This window comes from Pseudophryne corroboree, chromosome 1, assembly GCF_028390025.1.
Source record: "Pseudophryne corroboree isolate aPseCor3 chromosome 1, aPseCor3.hap2, whole genome shotgun sequence".
In the NCBI taxonomy this organism is placed as follows: Eukaryota; Metazoa; Chordata; class Amphibia; order Anura; family Myobatrachidae; genus Pseudophryne; species Pseudophryne corroboree.
In genome coordinates this window covers 368,637,351-368,655,760 of record NC_086444.1, presented here as the reverse complement: position 1 = coordinate 368,655,760, position 18,410 = coordinate 368,637,351, and the positions used below count along the sequence as shown (strand labels likewise).

The 18,410-nt window shown below is 48.3% G+C and overlaps 1 protein-coding gene across 1 annotated transcript in view; it reads left to right on the top strand.

The window, feature by feature from the left end:
• Positions 1 to 18,410, top strand: part of GGT1 (gamma-glutamyltransferase 1) — a 300,334-nt gene that overhangs the window by 157,394 nt on the left and 124,530 nt on the right. The gene's annotated exons all lie outside the window — the stretch shown is intronic.

Below are 18,410 nucleotides of genomic sequence, written 5' to 3'. Positions count from 1 at the left end.
TTTCCCCCCAAGAATGTAACAGCTGCATAATGGGGGTAAGGTGCAATCAGGGAGATTGCTGGACTATTCAAGGAGTCAGGAGATTGCTGCTATTTCAGGGAGTCTCATTCGGAATGAGGGAGGGTAGGAAAGTATGATTAATCATTGTGCACACATGCTGTGATTGATTAGCACATGAACAGAGGAATTACTCGCAAAATGAGTAACAATTATTTAGCATTTGAGGGTGAGGGGTAATTAGAAAAATGCAGGCTGTCTGGACTATTTTTTTGGCTTGCCAATAGTCCATACTTGCCTACTATCCCGGAATGGCCAGAAGGCTCATGAAATCTGGGTGAAGCTTCTGGCCCGCCGGGAAAGTAGGCAGGCCTCCCGGTTCCACCCGCACCACTCCAGCAATGCCCCCACCTTACCGAATAAAGTGGGTGGACCTGGTGGCTGATGACGCAATTCACGCTAAATTGCGTCATCGTAGCCACTCCGCCTGCTGTGCAATAGCCTTTCCCGTTGTGTCACTCCCCCTCCCCGCCCCCTATTTGAAGCCATGCCCCCACACCGCACGTTGCTGTGCTGACCTGGCTGCCCCCTCCCTGCCATAGTCAGCCACTGTGTATTTGTTTGCAACAGGAGAGGCCCTGGCATCTTAGTAGAGTTGCTCAGTCTGAGCCAGAATAAGGTCAATTCAGAGATCCGATCAGTGGTGTAACTAGACCTTTGTGGGCCCCATAGAAACATTTGAAAGGGTCCCCACCAGCACTCTGCAAGAACGAGGAGGCGGGTTGGGGGGGGGGTGTTGGTGTCAGAAAAGCAGAGGGATAGGGCAGAGGCGCACCCAGAAACCCCCCCTGATCAGCAGAATTCTTTTCTCAGAGATGGAGACAGCTCTGTCTCCGTCTCAACACAAACCGCGACTGTGACCGCATTCAGCAGTGAGCTCTGATCTGCAGAGTTTAGTTTGTGCAAGCTGCATACGGAGGCGTCGAGAGCTTCTGCCCATTCTTCCTCTACGTCCATTCTGCAGTGTTGTGGGGCCGCCACCAGCCTCCTTATCTCTGCACCCGGCATTGTATGTGTGTGCGTGTATGTTTGTATGTATGTCCATCAGCCTGTGTGTGTGTTGTGTAATGCATGTATTGTTCGTATGTCCACCAGCCTGAGTGTGGTGTGTTGTTGTGTAATGCATGGATAGGTGGATCCAGGTGGTGGTGGGTGGGTGGGGGGGGGGGGGGGGGGGGGTTATTGGCAGACTGGCTTCCAGACTTGACCACCTTCTCCCCTTGAGTGACTGCACCCCAGCCCCGGAGACTTGCATCCGTGGTTAGAAGGATCCAGTCCTGAATCCCGAACCTGCGGCCCTCCAGAAGGTGAGGTAGTTGTAGTCACCAGAGGAGTGAAATCCTGGCCTTTGGCGACAGACGCATTCTCTGGTGCATGTGTAGATGAGATCCCGACCACTTGTCCAGGAGATCCAGTTGGAAGGGCCGAGCATGAAACCTCCCGTACTGCAGAGCCTCGTAAGAGGCCACCATCTTCCCCAGAAGGCGAATGCACTGATGAACCGACACCCGGGCTGGCTTCAGGACATCCCGGACCATTGTTTGTATCACCAACGCTTTCTCCTCTGGAAGAAACACCCTCTGCACTTCAAGAAAGGACAAACTACTGGTCGGCTCCAAATGTGATTTTGGAAGATTCAGGATCCAACCGTGTTCCCCGAGTAGATGGGTCGTAAGAACAATGGACTGTAACAGCTTCTCCTTGGACTATGCCTTTATCAGCAGATTGTCCAGATATGGAATTATATTCACCCCCTGTCTGCGGAGGAGAACCATAATTTCCGCCATCACCTTGGTGAATACCCTCCGTGCTGTGGAGAGGCCGAATGGCAGGGCCTGGAATTGAAAATGACTGTCCGACAGTGCGAATCGGAGATAAGCTTGATGCGGCGGCCAAATCGGAATGTGGAGGTACGCATTCTTGATATCCAGGGATACCAGGAATTCCCCCTCTTCCAGTCCTGATATCACCGCCCTCAGAGACTCCATTTTGAACTTGAACTCCCTCAGAAAGGGATTTAGCGATTTTAAGTTCAAAATGGGTCTGACCGAACCATCCGGTTTTGGTACTACAAAAAGGTTTGAACAGTAACCTTTGTTTTGCTAATGGGGTGGAACTGGTACAATGATCTGTGCCTCCACCAACTTCTGGATGGCTTCCTGTAGGATAGCCCTGTCTGCCAGCAAAGCTGGCAAGCCTGATTTTAAGAATCGGTGAGGGGGAAGATCTTGAAACTCTAGCCTGTACCCCAGGGACACAATATCCTATACCCAGGGGTCCAGGACTGACGACACCCAGATGTGACTGAAATGCCTGAGTCTCGCCCCCACCTCCAGGCTGCGCGGTCCACCGTCATGCTGAGGACTTTGGCGTACCTGAAGCAGGCTTCTGTTCCTGGGAACCCGCAGCAGCAGGTTTCTTGGATTTTGGCCGACCTCCTCCTAAGAAAGTGTTGGACGGCTTGGCCTTTCTTGTTTTAAGAGCCAGAAAGGACTGTGATGCAGCTGAAGAAAAAGGCTTCTTCGTAGCAGGTGCAGCTGAGGGAAGAAAAGGAGACTTACCCGCTGTAGCCACGCATCCAACGCTTCCCCAAAGAGAGCCTGACACCTCTCCTGGATTCCACGTCGGCAGACCACTGGCGCAGCCAAAGTCCCCTACGAGCTGAGACGGACATGGAAGATATCCCTGCAGCCATGGAACCCAGGTCTTCCACCATAAATCCTGCAGAATCCTGAATGTTACGTAAAAACAATTCAACGTCACTTTTATCCATTGTGTACAAATCCTCAAGTAACGTGCCTGACCACTTTACTATAGCTTTGGAAATCCATGCACATGCAATAGTAGGACACAGTATCGCCCCTGAAGCCGTGTCTATGGATTTGAGCGTAGTGTCAATTTTGCGATCAGACGGTTCTTTTAACACGGTAGATCCTGGAACAGGTAAAACCAAATTTTTTTAGTCTGGACACAGACGCGTTAACTATGGGTGGGTTTTCCTATTTTTTATTATCCTCCTCAGGAAAGGGGAAAGCAACCAGATCCTTTCTTGGTATCTGGAATTTTTTCTCCGGGTTTTCCCAGGCTTTCTCAAAAATAGCATTTAATTATTTAGACGCAGGAAAGGTTAGCGAGGCTTTCCTATTGTCAGTGAAGTAAGTCTCCTCAACCTGCTCAGGTGTTGTATCAGCAATATTCTACATATCTCTAATGGCCTCTATCATCAACTGCACCCCTTTTGCAAGAGATGCCGCCCCCCTCAGCAGATCCCCATCACCGTCTGCCGTGTCAGAGTTGGTATCCGTGTCATCTTGACTAATCTGGGCAAGAGCATGTTTGTGTGAACATACAGTAGGGAGTCATGAGGTTACAGAACCAGACCAAACTGCCATAGAGTTCTGTAAAACCTGAGTTGCAGATCCTTTTGTGCAACCATAGTAGAAATCTGAGAAATCATAGTTTTAATAGAGGAAAACCACTCAGGCTCCCTTGCTGGTATCTGCGCTAACACAGTGCAATCCTGATTACATGGAATGGGATCATCCTCTGCAGCATATGAAACAGAGTCCCTGGACATAGCTTAATGGAGACCACATACACTTCACACACACACGCACACACGCGCGCGCGCGCACACACACACACACACACACACACACACACACACACACACACACGGGTAGACAGAGTTTCCCCCCTAAGAATGGCAAGAGAGAGACAGAGATTGGAGCCAACCCACACACAGCGCTAATAGATAGGGAGACCCCTAACCAGCGCTGACTGTGTACCTTAATAGGTTACACAGTCTGTACACAGCCTCCCCCCCTTCTACAACCCCCTGGTACCTTAAAAGATAGCTGGAGTTGAATTGGAGGGACAGCTTTCACTGACAGCACTTCTGCAGGCAGGAAAATGGTGCTGAACGCTGCTGGGTCCGCTCTGGGGAGAAACTCTGCCCCCTTACATTGCGCTGTCTTCCCGCTCTTCTGAAGATTATACTGGCCTGAGGAATTGTGCTTGCAGCGACCCTGGGACCCTGATAGGTTTGGAGGTCAGTGTACGGTGTAGGTGCTGGGTCAGGGCGCCCCTCACAGCGCCGCACTGTGTACCGCTGAGTCCCGGAGCGCAGTTAGTACTGCGCTCCATACCCTGTTTGCCCCCATCTTCACACCGGCTCCACGCTTGCTAGGGGGACCGGGGACTGACTCGCCACTGATCTTCTGGCACTGTAAGGGGGTGGCGGCATGCTGCTGGGGTGAGCAATCCCCTGTGGCGGGGAACGTTCTATCCGCTCAGGAGCTCAGTGTCCTGTCAGCGGAGATAGTGGCTCAGACCCCGCAGGACGGACACTCTCTCCCCCCCCCCCCCTTAGTCCCACGAAGCAGGGAGGCTGTTTTCTAAACATTTTCTAAACTGAGTCCGGTAGGAGGGGCATAGAGGGAGGAGCCAGCCCACACTCTCAAACTCTTAAAGTGCCAATGGCTCCTAGTGGATCCGTCTATACCCCATGGTACTAATGTGGACCCCAGCATCCTCTAAGACATAAGAGAAAACCCCTCTGACTCGCTGAACCTTAACAGGGTAGCTAGTATCGAATTACACTCCCCCTGTATCTATAACACAGTGTTACTTATGTGGAGGGCAGCACTCCCTGCCAGCGTCTCTGTTGATGAACTGCAGGGAGAAAATGGCACTGGTGAGTGCTGGATCCGCCCTGAGAAGTCCCGCTCTTATTGTATTATACTGGCCTGAGGTATTTTTTTTTTCCGCTAACAGCGGGATTAGCCCCTGTTAGCAGTGTTGACCAGTGTATGGTGATTGCGCTGGCCCAGGATGCCCCTCACAGCGCCGTACACAGTGTGCCGCTGAGCCTTCCAGAGTGCAGCCGGTCAGAACTGCGCTCCCACCCTTGTGCTGCCATTCCCGCCGGCGACCTGCTCTCCGGTCCGCCGGCGCTGTACTCACCACACTTCTTTCTTCTGGCTGTTAGGGGGTGGCAGCTGTGCTGTGGGAGTGAGCGGTTGCCTCGTGGGCTTGAGATCAGCACCCTCAGGAGCTCAGTGTCCTGTCAGCGGAGATAGATAACCATTAACTTCAAGAGTTGGTTCCTACTCCCCCCCTAAATCCCACCGAGCCGGGAGGCTGTTGCCAGCAGCCTGCCTGTACCTAACTAAACTCAGAAAATAATAAAACTAGAAAAACTCCTAAGAGCTCCCCTAGCTGTGACCGGCTCCTCCGGGTACATTTTCTAAACTGAGTCTGGTAGGAGGGGCATAGAGGGAGGAGCCAGCCCACACTATTAAACTCTTAAAGTGCCCATGGCTCCCAAGGGACCCATCTATACCCCATGGGACTAAATGGAACCCCAGCATCCTCTAGGATGTAAGAGAAAAAGCAATGAATCAACCAACGTGTTTCGTCATTAATTACTTCATCAGGGTATTCTATGGCAATAAATCAGTAATGGTGAAATTCCATCTAACTGTGTGGTCCTTTCAATGGACTGTTTCCTCAGGTTGATAATAATTGTTGTTACTTATTAGTCAGAAACTTCAACTATCCAGACGGCAGCTGGACTACAGTAGGTGCTTTGGGATAAAACCCTCTGGTGACTGTTTTCATGCATAAGGGCCCACTGAGATTAGTTGTCACAATCAATAAGGAAGAGAATGATGGTCACAATGTAATGCCCTCTTTGACCTTACTAGTGTGTTCCTCTTTCTTGATCCTTACTGTTCAGCTGTCTGTTAGAGCAGGTCACTAGGAGGAATGTGTACAAAGGTGTGGCCCCCAGGTGTATGTGTATACAGGTGTGGACCCCAGGCATGTGCAGATGTGGCCCCCATCCCCCAGGTGTGTATGTGCAGATGTGGGCCCCCGTACCCCATGTGTATGTGCAGGTATGGCCCTCTGGGGTCTCCCAGGTGTGTAGAGTACAGATACAGGTGCTCACTTTGGTGAAGTGGAGCAGCCACAGCTTGTACAGCTCCTTGGAAGTCGCCCTCCACCTGCTGCTGCGCTGGCTCTGGCTCCATGTCACGGCCAGGGGCTTCTCATAGCGGGAAAGTGGTGCTGCTGCGGTCGGTCACATGGAAGGATTTGCACAGCGCCCAGCAACCACACACCTGACAGTGGCGGTGACACTGTGCTGACTGCCCGCCATCCTCTCCTACTGCTACACTGGCTCTGGTGTCACTGCGAACCCTTCCGATGGCTGGCGGTACTGCAACAGCTCCTTCTGCTCACAGCTCTCTGCTACACACACACACACACACACACACACACACACACACACACACACGCAGAGGAACATTTTAGTGCTGCATGGTGTAGAAAGAGCGATGAGCCCCAGGCCCCTGTGACAGCCCGGGCCCCATAGCAGCCGCATCCCCTGCACCTATAGTAGTTACACCACTGGGTCCGATGGTGTGACCGTTGTTTCCGCTTATGTGTGTGAGCGGCGGTCATGAGATGTTGGCAGTGGGCGTCTCTGTGCACAATAAGATCAGCGGTGCAAGTATGCAGGTACGGCATACCCTTAATAATTTCGCCGTGGGTACATTGTACCCACACCGACGTGCCGCCGCTTGCTACCGCTGATGTGAGGGGAGGAGAGCGCAGCCTGCGCCTCTCCTGCCCCTCAATGTCTTTGTTCAAATCAGCACCGCCCGTGAGCCAATCAGAGCTCGCGGAGCTTTGATTGGCTCACGGATCGGCGCTGAATATTGAACTCACCCGCCGGAGACTGAGGGGAAGGAGAGGCGCAGGCTGGGCTCTCCTCCCCTCACGCACGGGAGACAACACAACAGCAGCAGCGGTGAGCTGGGGAAGGGGGGTAGACAGCACTGTGGGGGGCAATGTATACCTGGCACTGTGGGGGGCAATGTATACCTGGCACTGTGGGGGGCAATGTATACCTGGCACTGTGGGGGGCAATGTATACCTGGCACTCTGGGGGGTAATGTATATCTGGCACTGTGGCGGGCAATGTATATCTGGCACTGTGGCGGGCAATGTATACCTGGCACTGTTGTGGGCAATGTATACCTGGCACTGTGGGGGGCAATGTATACCTGGCACTGTGGCGGGCAATGTATATCTGGCACTGTTGTGGGCAATGTATATCTGGCACTGTTGTGGGCAATGTATACCTGGCACTGTGGGGGGCAATGTATATCTGGCACTGTGGGGGGCAATGTATATCTGGCACTGTGGGGGGCATTCGTGTATCTGGCACTGTGGGGGGCATTCGTGTATCTGGCACTGTGGGGCATTCGTGTATCTGGCACTGTGGGGCATTCATGTATCTGGCACTGTGGGGCAACGTGTATCTGGCACTGTGGGAGTCATATGTGTATCTGCCCCTCCCCCATATGTGTATCACGCCCACATTTTCATTGGCCACGCCCCATATGGCATTTGGCCACACCCGTTTTTTGGTGCGCGCGCGCGCACAGTACCTGTAAGAGATTTTTTTCTACTTACACCACTGGCTGTTAGCATATACTCGCAAGTACCCTGTGAGCCAAATCGCAGAGGAGCATGCAGTCACATGCACCTCTGACTCAGGCCCTCTGTTTGCTTCATTCTAACCCCTCCACTGTGTGCATTCTGTTCATACAAATGAGGAGTTTACAAGACGGTGTAGAGTAACTGTGCAATTTCCATTCATTTTAGCAGGTATTTATATTTAACTGAATGTGTGTTGCACAATATTTGTTCTGTTCCTTTAGTGAAAGCTGTCATTGTTTAATGCTATCAGCTGAGCTTTTCTGCCTTGCATCACTCTGGAATGGAGAAGGAGAGAAGGCTGTGTATTGAAATATGAAGTTTCATAAATGGATTATTGTGTCCTAGGTAATAGAAATGCTTTGTGTATGTTGGCAGTGTGAAATACAGTAATTACAGTTAGTAGTAACCTGGGTGTTGGTGTGGGCACAGATAAGTTACATCTAGATGGTAACTTACAGTAGAGATGGCATCTCCATTGGATAATTATTATTTTTCTCTGTAAATGACTCCGCAAGCTCTTCCTTCTCAGGCTATAGCAGAGAGGCTAGCCATACAGTAAAATAACATGACAGCCTTGAGGAATAGAATAATCTAGTAGATTTATTATTATGCACAAAATAATACAGCTATATGACAATAATTAGCAATACGGTAATGGGAAAGCAATAGGCAATAGTTATCTTTAGCATTTAAAAAGGCTTTTTTTCCCTAACTGCTGCAGCACCCTTTTGGATATAACTATAGAGAATGCAGTTTCTCAATTACTTCATCACACAAAGGGGCAAATACAATTATCTGCAGTTATTACTAGAGATGAGCGCCGGAAATTTTTCGGGTTTTGTGTTTTGGTTTTGGGTTCGGTTCCGCGGCCGTGTTTTGGGTTCGACCGCGTTTTGGCAAAACCTCACCGAATTTTTTTTGTCGGATTCGGGTGTGTTTTGGATTCGGGTGTTTTTTTCAAAAAACCCTAAAAAACAGCTTAAATCATAGAATTTGGGGGTAATTTTGATCCCAAAGTATTATTAACCTCAAAAAACATAATTTACACTCATTTTCAGCCTATTCTGAACACATCACACCTCACAATATTATTTTTAGTCCTAAAATTTGCACCGAGGTCGCTGTGTGAGTAAGATAAGCGACCCTAGTGGCCGACACAAACACCGGGCCCATCTAGGAGTGGCACTGCAGTGTCACGCAGGATGTCCCTTCCAAAAAACCCTCCCCAAACAGCACATGACGCAAAGAAAAAAAGAGGCGCAATGAGGTAGCTGTGTGAGTAAGATTAGCGACCCTAGTGGCCGACACAAACACCGGGCCCATCTAGGAGTGGCACTGCAGTGTCACGCAGGATGTCCCTTCCAAAAAACCCTCCCCAATCAGCACATGATGCAAAGAAAAAGAAAAGAAAAAAGAGGTGCAAGATGGAATTATCCTTGGGCCCTCCCACCCACCCTTATGTTGTATAAACAAAACAGGACATGCACACTTTAACCAACCCATCATTTCAGTGACAGGGTCTGCCACACGACTGTGACTGATATGACGGGTTGGTTTGGACCCCCCCCAAAAAAGAAGCAATTAATCTCTCCTTGCACAAACTGGCTCTACAGAGGCAAGATGTCCACCTCATCTTCACCCTCCGATATATCACCGTGTACATCCCCCTCCTCACAGATTATCAATTCGTCCCCACTGGAATCCACCATCTCAGCTCCCTGTGTACTTTGTGGAGGCAATTGCTGCTGGTCAATGTCTCCGCGGAGGAATTGATTATAATTCATTTTAATGAACATCATCTTCTCCACATTTTCTGGATGTAACCTCGTACGCCGATTGCTGACAAGGTGAGCGGCGGCACTAAACACTCTTTCGGAGTACACACTTGTGGGAGGGCAACTTAGGTAGAATAAAGCCAGTTTGTGCAAGGGCCTCCAAATTGCCTCTTTTTCCTGCCAGTATAAGTACGGACTGTGTGACGTGCCTACTTGGATGCGGTCACTCATATAATCCTCCACCATTCTATCAATGTTGAGAGAATCATATGCAGTGACAGTAGACGACATGTCCGTAATCGTTGTCAGGTCCTTCAGTCCGGACCAGATGTCAGCATCAGCAGTCGCTCCAGACTGCCCTGCATCACCGCCAGCGGGTGGGCTCGGAATTCTGAGCCTTTTCCTCGCACCCCCAGTTGCGGGAGAATGTGAAGGAGGAGATGTTGACAGGTCGCGTTCCGCTTGACTTGACAATTTTGTCACCAGCAGGTCTTTCAACCCCAGCAGACCTGTGTCTGCCGGAAAGAGAGATCCAAGGTAGGCTTTAAATCTAGGATCGAGCACGGTGGCCAAAATGTAGTGCTCTGATTTCAACAGATTGACCACCCGTGAATCCTTGTTAAGCGAATTAAGGGCTGCATCCACAAGTCCCACATGCCTAGCGGAATCGCTCCGTGTTAGCTCCTTCTTCAATGCCTCCAGCTTCTTCTGCAAAAGCCTGATGAGGGGAATGACCTGACTCAGGCTGGCAGTGTCTGAACTGACTTCACGTGTGGCAAGTTCAAAGGGCATCAGAACCTTGCACAACGTTGAAATCATTCTCCACTGCACTTGAGACAGGTGCATTCCATCTCCTATATCGTGCTCAATTGTATAGGCTTGAATGGCCTTTTGCTGCTCCTCCAACCTCTGAAGCATATAGAGGGTTGAATTCCACCTCGTTACCACTTCTTGCTTCAGATGATGGCAGGGCAGGTTCAGTAGTTTTTGGTGGTGCTCCAGTCTTCTGTACGTGGTGCCTGTACGCCGAAAGTGTCCCGCAATTTTTCTGGCCACCGACAGCATCTCTTGCACGCCCCTGTCGTTTTTTAAAAAATTCTGCACCACCAAATTCAAGGTATGTGCAAAACATGGGACGTGCTGGAATTTGCCCATATTTAATGCACACACAATATTGCTGGCGTTGTCCGATGCCACAAATCCACAGGAGAGTCCAATTGGGGTAAGCCATTCCGCGATGATCTTCCTCAGTTGCCGTAAGAGGTTTTCAGCTGTGTGCGTATTCTGGAAAGCGGTGATACAAAGCGTAGCCTGCCTAGGAAAGAGTTGGCGTTTGCGAGATGCTGCTACTGGTGCCGCCGCTGCTGTTCTTGCGGCGGGAGTCCATACATCTACCCAGTGGGCTGTCACAGTCATATAGTCCTGACCCTGCCCTGCTCCACTTGTCCACATGTCCGTGGTTAAGTGGACATTGGGTACAACTGCATTTTTTAGGACACTGGTGAGTCTTTTTCTGACGTCCGTGTACATTCTCGGTATCGCCTGCCTAGAGAAGTGGAACCTAGATGGTATTTGGTAACGGGGGCACACTGCCTCAATAAATTGTCTAGTTCCCTGTGAACTAACGGCGGATACCGGACGCACGTCTAACACCAACATAGTTGTCAAGGACTCAGTTATCCGCTTTGCAGTAGGATGACTGCTGTGATATTTCATCTTCCTCGCAAAGGACTGTTGAACAGTCAATTGCTTACTGGAAGTAGTACAAGTGGGCTTACGACTTCCCCTCTGGGATGACCATCGACTCCCAGCGGCAACAACAGCAGCGCCAGCAGCAGTAGGCGTTACACGCAAGGATGCATCGGAGGAATCCCAGGCAGGAGAGGACTCGTCAGACTTGCCAGTGACATGGCCTGCAGGACTATTGGCATTCCTGGGGAAGGAGGAAATTGACACTGAGGGAGTTGGTGGGGTGGTTTGCGTGAGCTTGGTTACAAGAGGAAGGGATTTACTGGTCAGTGGACTGCTTCCGCTGTCACCCAAAGTTTTTGAACTTGTCACTGACTTATTATGAATGCGCTGCAGGTGACGTATAAGGGAGGATGTTCCGAGGTGGTTAACGTCCTTACCCCTACTTATTACAGCTTGACAAAGGGAACACACGGCTTGACACCTGTTGTCCGCATTTCTGGTGAAATACCTCCACACCGAAGAGCTGATTTTTTTGGTATTTTCACCTGGCATGTCAACGGCCATATTCCTCCCACGGACAACAGGTGTCTCCCCGGGTGCCTGACTTAAACAAACCACCTCACCATCAGAATCCTCCTGGTCAATTTCCTCCCCAGCGCCAGCAACACCCATATCCTCCTCATCCTGGTGTACTTCAACACTGACATCTTCAATCTGACTATCAGGAACTGGACTGCGGGTGCTCCTTCCAGCACTTGCAGGGGGCATGCAAATAGTGGAAGGCGCATGCTCTTCACGTCCAGTGTTGGGAAGGTCAGGCATCGCAAACGACACAATTGGACTCTCCTTGTGGATTTGGGATTTCAAAGAACGCACAGTTCTTTGCGGTGCTTTTGCCAGCTTGAGTCTTTTCAGTTTTCTAGCGAGAGGCTGAGTGCTTCCATCCTCATGTGAAGCTGAACCACTAGCCATGAACATAGGCCAGGGCCTCAGCCGTTCCTTGCCACTCCGTGTGGTAAATGGCATATTGGCAAGTTTACGCTTCTCCTCCGACAATTTTATTTTAGGTTTTGGAGTCCTTTTTTTTCTGATATTTGGTGTTTTGGATTTGACATGCTCTGTACTATGACATTGGGCATCGGCCTTGGCAGACGACGTTGCTGGCATTTCATCGTCTCGGCCATGACTAGTGGCAGCAGCTTCAGCACGAGGTGGAAGTGGATCTTGATCTTTCCCTAATTTTGGAACCTCAACTTTTTTGTTCTCCATATTTTATAGGCAGAACTAAAAGGCACCTCAGGTAAACAATGGAGATGGATGGATTGGATACTAGTATACAATTATGGACGGACTGCCACGGTTAGGTGGTATAAAAAAACCACGGTTAGGTGGTATATATTATAATAATAATACAATTATGGATGGACGGACTGCCTGCCGACTGCCGACACAGAGGTAGCCACAGCCGTGAACTACCGCACTGTACACTGGTTGATAAAGAGATAGTAGTATACTCGTAACAACTAGTATGACACTATGACGACGGTATTAAGAATGAAAAAAAAACCACGGTTAGGTGGTATATATTATAATAATAATACAATTATGGATGGACGGACTGCCTGCCGACTGCCGACACAGAGGTAGCCACAGCCGTGAACTACCGCACTGTACACTGGTTGATAAAGAGATAGTAGTATACTCGTAACAACTAGTATGACACTATGACGACGGTATAAAGAAAGAAAAAAAAATACCACAGTTAGGTGGTATATATTATAATAATAATACAATTATGGATGGACGGACTGCCTGCCGACTGCCGACACAGAGGTAGCCACAGCCGTGAACTACCGCACTGTACACTGGTTGATAAAGAGATAGTAGTATACTCGTAACAACTAGTATGACACTATGACGACGGTATAAAGAATGAAAAAAAAACCACGGTTAGGTGGTATATATTATAATAATAATACAATTATGGATGGACGGACTGCCTGCCGACTGCCGACACAGAGGTAGCCACAGCCGTGAACTACCGCACTGTACACTGGTTGATAAAGAGATAGTAGTATACTCGTAACAACTAGTATGACACTATGACGACGGTATAAAGAATGAAAAAAAAACCACGGTTAGGTGGTATATATTATAATAATAATACAATTATGGATGGACGGACTGCCTGCCGACTGCCGACACAGAGGTAGCCACAGCCGTGAACTACCGCACTGTACACTGGTTGATAAAGAGATAGTAGTATACTCGTAACAACTAGTATGACACTATGACGGTATAAAGAATGAAAAAAAAACCACGGTTAGGTGGTATATATTATAATAATAATACAATTATGGATGGACGGACTGCCTGCCGACTGCCGACACAGAGGTAGCCACAGCCGTGAACTACCGCACTGTACACTGGTTGATAAAGAGATAGTAGTATACTCGTAACAACTAGTATGACACTATGACGACGGTATAAAGAAAGAAAAAAAAATACCACGGTTAGGTGGTATATATTGTAATACAATTATGGATGGACGGACTGCCTGCCGAGTTCCGACTGCCGACACAGAGGTAGCCACAGCCGTGAACTACCGCACTGTACTGTGTCTGCTGCTAATATAGACTGGTTGATAAAGAGATAGTATACAATACATACAACAATATACTACTATACTGGTGGTCAGGCACTGGTCACCACTAGTCACACTGGCAGTGGCACTCCTGCAGCAAAAGTGTGCACTGTTTAATTTTAAATTAATATAATATTATGTACTCCTGGGGGCTCCTGCTATAACAACCTGCAGTGCTCCCCAGTCTCCCCCACAATTATTATAAGCTTTGCCTTTTATACATTGATGTGCAGCACACTGGGCTGAGCTGAGTGCACACAGACTGAGTCACACTGTGTGACTGGCTGCTGCTGTGTATCGTTTTTTTTCAGGCAGAGAACGGATATAGCAGAGAACGGATATATTATATTAAAATAAATAAAAGTTAACTAACAACAACTGCACTGGTCACTGTGGTAAACTCTGTCTGACTCTGCACAATCTCTCTCTCTCTTCTAATCTAATTTCTAATGGAGAGGACGCCAGCCACGTCCTCTCCCTATCAATCTCAATGCACGTGTGAAAATGGCGGCGACGCGCGGCTCCTTATATAGAATCCGAGTCTCGCGAGAATCCGACAGCGTCATGATGACGTTCGGGCGCGCTCGGGTTAACCGAGCAAGGCGGGAGGATCCGAGTCTGCTCGGACCCGTGAAAAAAACATGAAGTTCGTGCGGGTTCGGTTTCAGAGAAACCGAACCCGCTCATCTCTAGTTATTACCTGTGGGCTAATTGATCTTTTGGGGCAAATCAATTAGCCCAGAAGGCAGCCTGCTGGCTGCACTTAACAGAGATTTCTGTTTTGAGTCTGAAGAGACCTGAAAATAAATCCCAGATAAATAGCCTGTTAACGGGTGCTGCCCCCTTTTTAACGCATAGGCCCATGAACTTATCACAGCTTCTATATGTTAACGTATTAATTTAACGGGCGTTAAAAAGGGTCTGCGGTAAAAATGGGGTTGGAATTGAATCTCCCCAGGTATTAAAGCTTGAAGGTACCACCCTTTTTCACCCCCGTTAAATTAACAGGGCTAATTGAATTTGGCCCTATATTCTAAACACACAATAATCTTCTCAATAGCACATATAATGAAATAGCAAAATAGATTATTACTCAGCAAATTAGCAAAACCTCATATTGATCAGTCATTTACTTTAAAGTGGGCTCAATGTTCTATAGTACTCTCTAGTTTGGTGGTCTCTGTCCTATTGCATGCATGTTATTGTAATCCAAAGTTAGGTAAAGTTAGCATCTAATGTTAATTCTTTCTTGATAAGGCACCGTATATACAGGTCTTTAGCAGTACAATTATCTTCAGCACTCAATGATATTTACATCTCCATCCCAAGTGCACTTTTAGTCAACTCATAGTATCTTTCTCAAAACGGCTTCTTTTCTCTTTGCAGACTAACACAGAGTAATTAGAAAGGCCTCTTGTTTTACATACTCATAAACGGTCCTCTAGAATCACTAGGCATGGTCTTTTCCTTTAGTAGCTCAACCTGCTTAAAGTTATTTGACATTCTTCAGCTTGCTGCAGTAGCAAAATCTTATTCTTAGGACAGTGTCTGATCTGGAAATATGGATCATTCTAGAACTGAAACGAATATTATTCTAGTACAGGTGTATGGTCTATTTTATACCAGTAAGGGCAGTACGGACGGTGTAATGGTTAGCATTACTGCCTCACAGCACTGAGGTCATGGGTTCGATTCCCACCATGGTCCTAACTGTGTGGAGTTTGTATATTCTCCCTGTACTTGTGTGGGTTTCCTCCGGGTGCTCCGGTTTCCTCACACAATCCAAAAATATACTGGTAGGTTAATTGGTTCTGAACAAAATTAACCCTACCATGAATGTGTCTGTGTGTACATGTGGGAGGGAATATAGATTGTAAGCGCCACTGGGGCACGGACTGATGTGAATGGCCAAATATCCTCTGTAAAGTGCTGCGGAATATGTGTACGCTATATAAATAACTGATAATAATACCACTAATAATTTCTAGACTGCTATTTTCATGGAAATTAAGCACACTTGATCCTATTAATATGTAAGTTTTGTACTGACTTTGCTCTGGAATGTCATAGTCCAAGCAAGAGATTTAAAGCAGTAATGAAAGTAAAGTGTTGTGGGGTGATATGGCATACCACTTAGAAATTAGGGGGCGGAACGCTGTGGCACCCTACCACTTTACTGACACAGATCTGCCATTACCAGAATGCCTGGTCTGCTGGGAGCGCGGCGCAGACACTGTGACGTCGTGACCCTGGTGTGAAGAGGAGCAGAGAGCCACAGGCACACAGCTAGAGATCTCCAGCAGCTATGGTACCCCTGCCTCAGGACTGTCCGTGAGTGACTGGGGGCAGCCCAGCAGCACCCGGAGTGCTGGGTATGCACCGATAGTGATGAAAAATGGGGGCGTGCCATGCGGTTTTGGTGCACGCACAGAGTACCATTAAAAAATAATTGAAACTTGCACCACTGGCTTAGAGGTGTATTACTGTAATGCAGGCAATACATAAGAACGACCAGCATTCGATCCAATTCTTCATATGGTTTCCCTTCGATCCCCCAGGGATCCCCAGGCATGCGATTTTGTTCTTTTTGGATATGAGATGTGCATACGATCGTAATACCCATCTTATGCCCCCAAATGACGGATCGTCTCATGATCCATCTTATGCCTCACAAAAAGCACACAATCATCTGACAGATGTGAGCCACTCAAATGACGCTGATCGTGTGTTCCATCATACGATGTATCTTATGTGCAAAAAACAAGGGCCCTCATTCCGAGTTGATCGCTAGCTGCCGTTGTTCGCAGCGCAGTGATCAGGCTAAAAATCGGCACTACTGCGCATGCGTACGGGCCGCAGTACGCACGCGCGAAGTACTTTTACACAAAACTATGCAGTTTTACACAAGGGCGAGCGACGCTTTTCTGTCGCTCTGCTGATCGGTGAGTGATTGACAGGAAGTGGGTGTTTCTGGGTGGTAACTGACCATTTCCCGGGAGTGTGCTAAAAAAACGCAGTCGTGACAGTTGAAAATGCAGGCGTGCCTGGGGAAACGGGGGAGTGGCTGGCCGAATGCAGGGCATGTTTGTGACGTCAAAGCAGGAACTAAACTGACTGAAGTGATCGCGAGGTAGGAGTAGGTCTGCAGCTACTCTGAAACTGCATGAAAAATTTCACGAGCAGTTCTGCTACTCTTTCGTTCGCACTTCTGCTAAGCTAAGATACACTCCCGGAGGGCGGCGGCTTAGAGTTTGCACTGCTGCTAAAAGCAGCTAGCGAGCAAAGAACTCGGAATGAGGGCCAAGGTGCGATGTGCATACGATTACAACAGATAATACGTGCTGCAAGTATGATCTGTGGATGAGACATTCTACCCACGGGGCCACGCATCTCATCGCAATCATGCCCAAAACATGTACGATGTGCACGCAATGCATCATACGATACGTCTAAATCGTACATTCGTATGCGATATCGACTTAGTATATGGTAGCATGACTTAGATGCATCTGGGCATTCTGCAAAATACATGCCTTAGTGCAGTGATTTTTTTTTTACTTTTTTTTAACTCACAGCACAGTGAATAAGATGCTAAAATTGTTGACTTACACCATACTTTTTAATTCTTTAAGGAGAGATTTTATCTTTACAGTGCTCTTAGTTCACATTATGCCACTTTGTCGTACTCTAAGCTCACATTATGCCACTCTGTACTGTAGTGCCCTAAGCATGTCACGCTTGGTGCAGCTGCTATGGGTCCAAATGTTCTCTGCTTTTGATGGGATGAGTAGGCTAGCTAAATGCATGCTGTGTGTATATTGGGTAACAATTGTTCCTCCTGTAAATTTACCTTCCTTTTACCAGTGCCCTACAAATGCCAGTATTAGTAAGGGTTCAGTATGATTGACCGCTGCACGGGATGCCGAAGATTAGTAGAATGCCGGCAGGGGGTTGAGCGCAACGAAGCCACAGTTTCTATTCTTTCTCTATGGGTGTTGTGTATATCCATAGAGGGCGAATCGCCTACCTTGCCGGTATGCTGGCAGCAGTATGGTGTCCCGTCAGGATCCCAGCCTCGGTATTGTGACAGCCGGGATCCCGACAAGCGGTATGCTAACCACATACCATCAGTAATTATCTTATACTAGGTGTGTGCAATAAGTTTCCCGAAAGTGAACATTTCATTTTTTCAAGTATTCTCCGGTGGAATCTATGCAAAGTTGCATGCACTCAAACCACTTGGTGAAGCAGCTAGAGCAGTCCAAAGCAAGTATGTCTACTGCAAGTTCCTGCATGGCATTTGGAAATGGCTTCCAGCACTTGCAGCAGGCATTGGTTGACGTACCAATTCCCTGTGATGGTGTGCTCTTGCATGAGGGGTACTATAGCTACATGACCCAGTCTTGGCCACAAAAACAGCCATCATCTGCTTGGCCATGCTGCGTTCACATCTGAACTTCCTCCAAGTGGGGTCCACTAGGCTTACTGTTGTTTGGTCTCGGGGTCGAAATTGTAAATCCAGGATTAATCGCAACTGATGATCCCCCAGACAGAGTTTAAGCGACGCCCATCAAACCTGCTCATCATGTTGCTGCACCAAGTCAACCGAGCCTCCTGACGCTTTCTAGTCAGCTGATACAGCATCCAGAGTGCAGAAACCTTGCAAAGGCCTAGCTTTTCATGTCATATCAAGTGGATGGATCTGATGAGATGCCTATCTATAGTCTCTA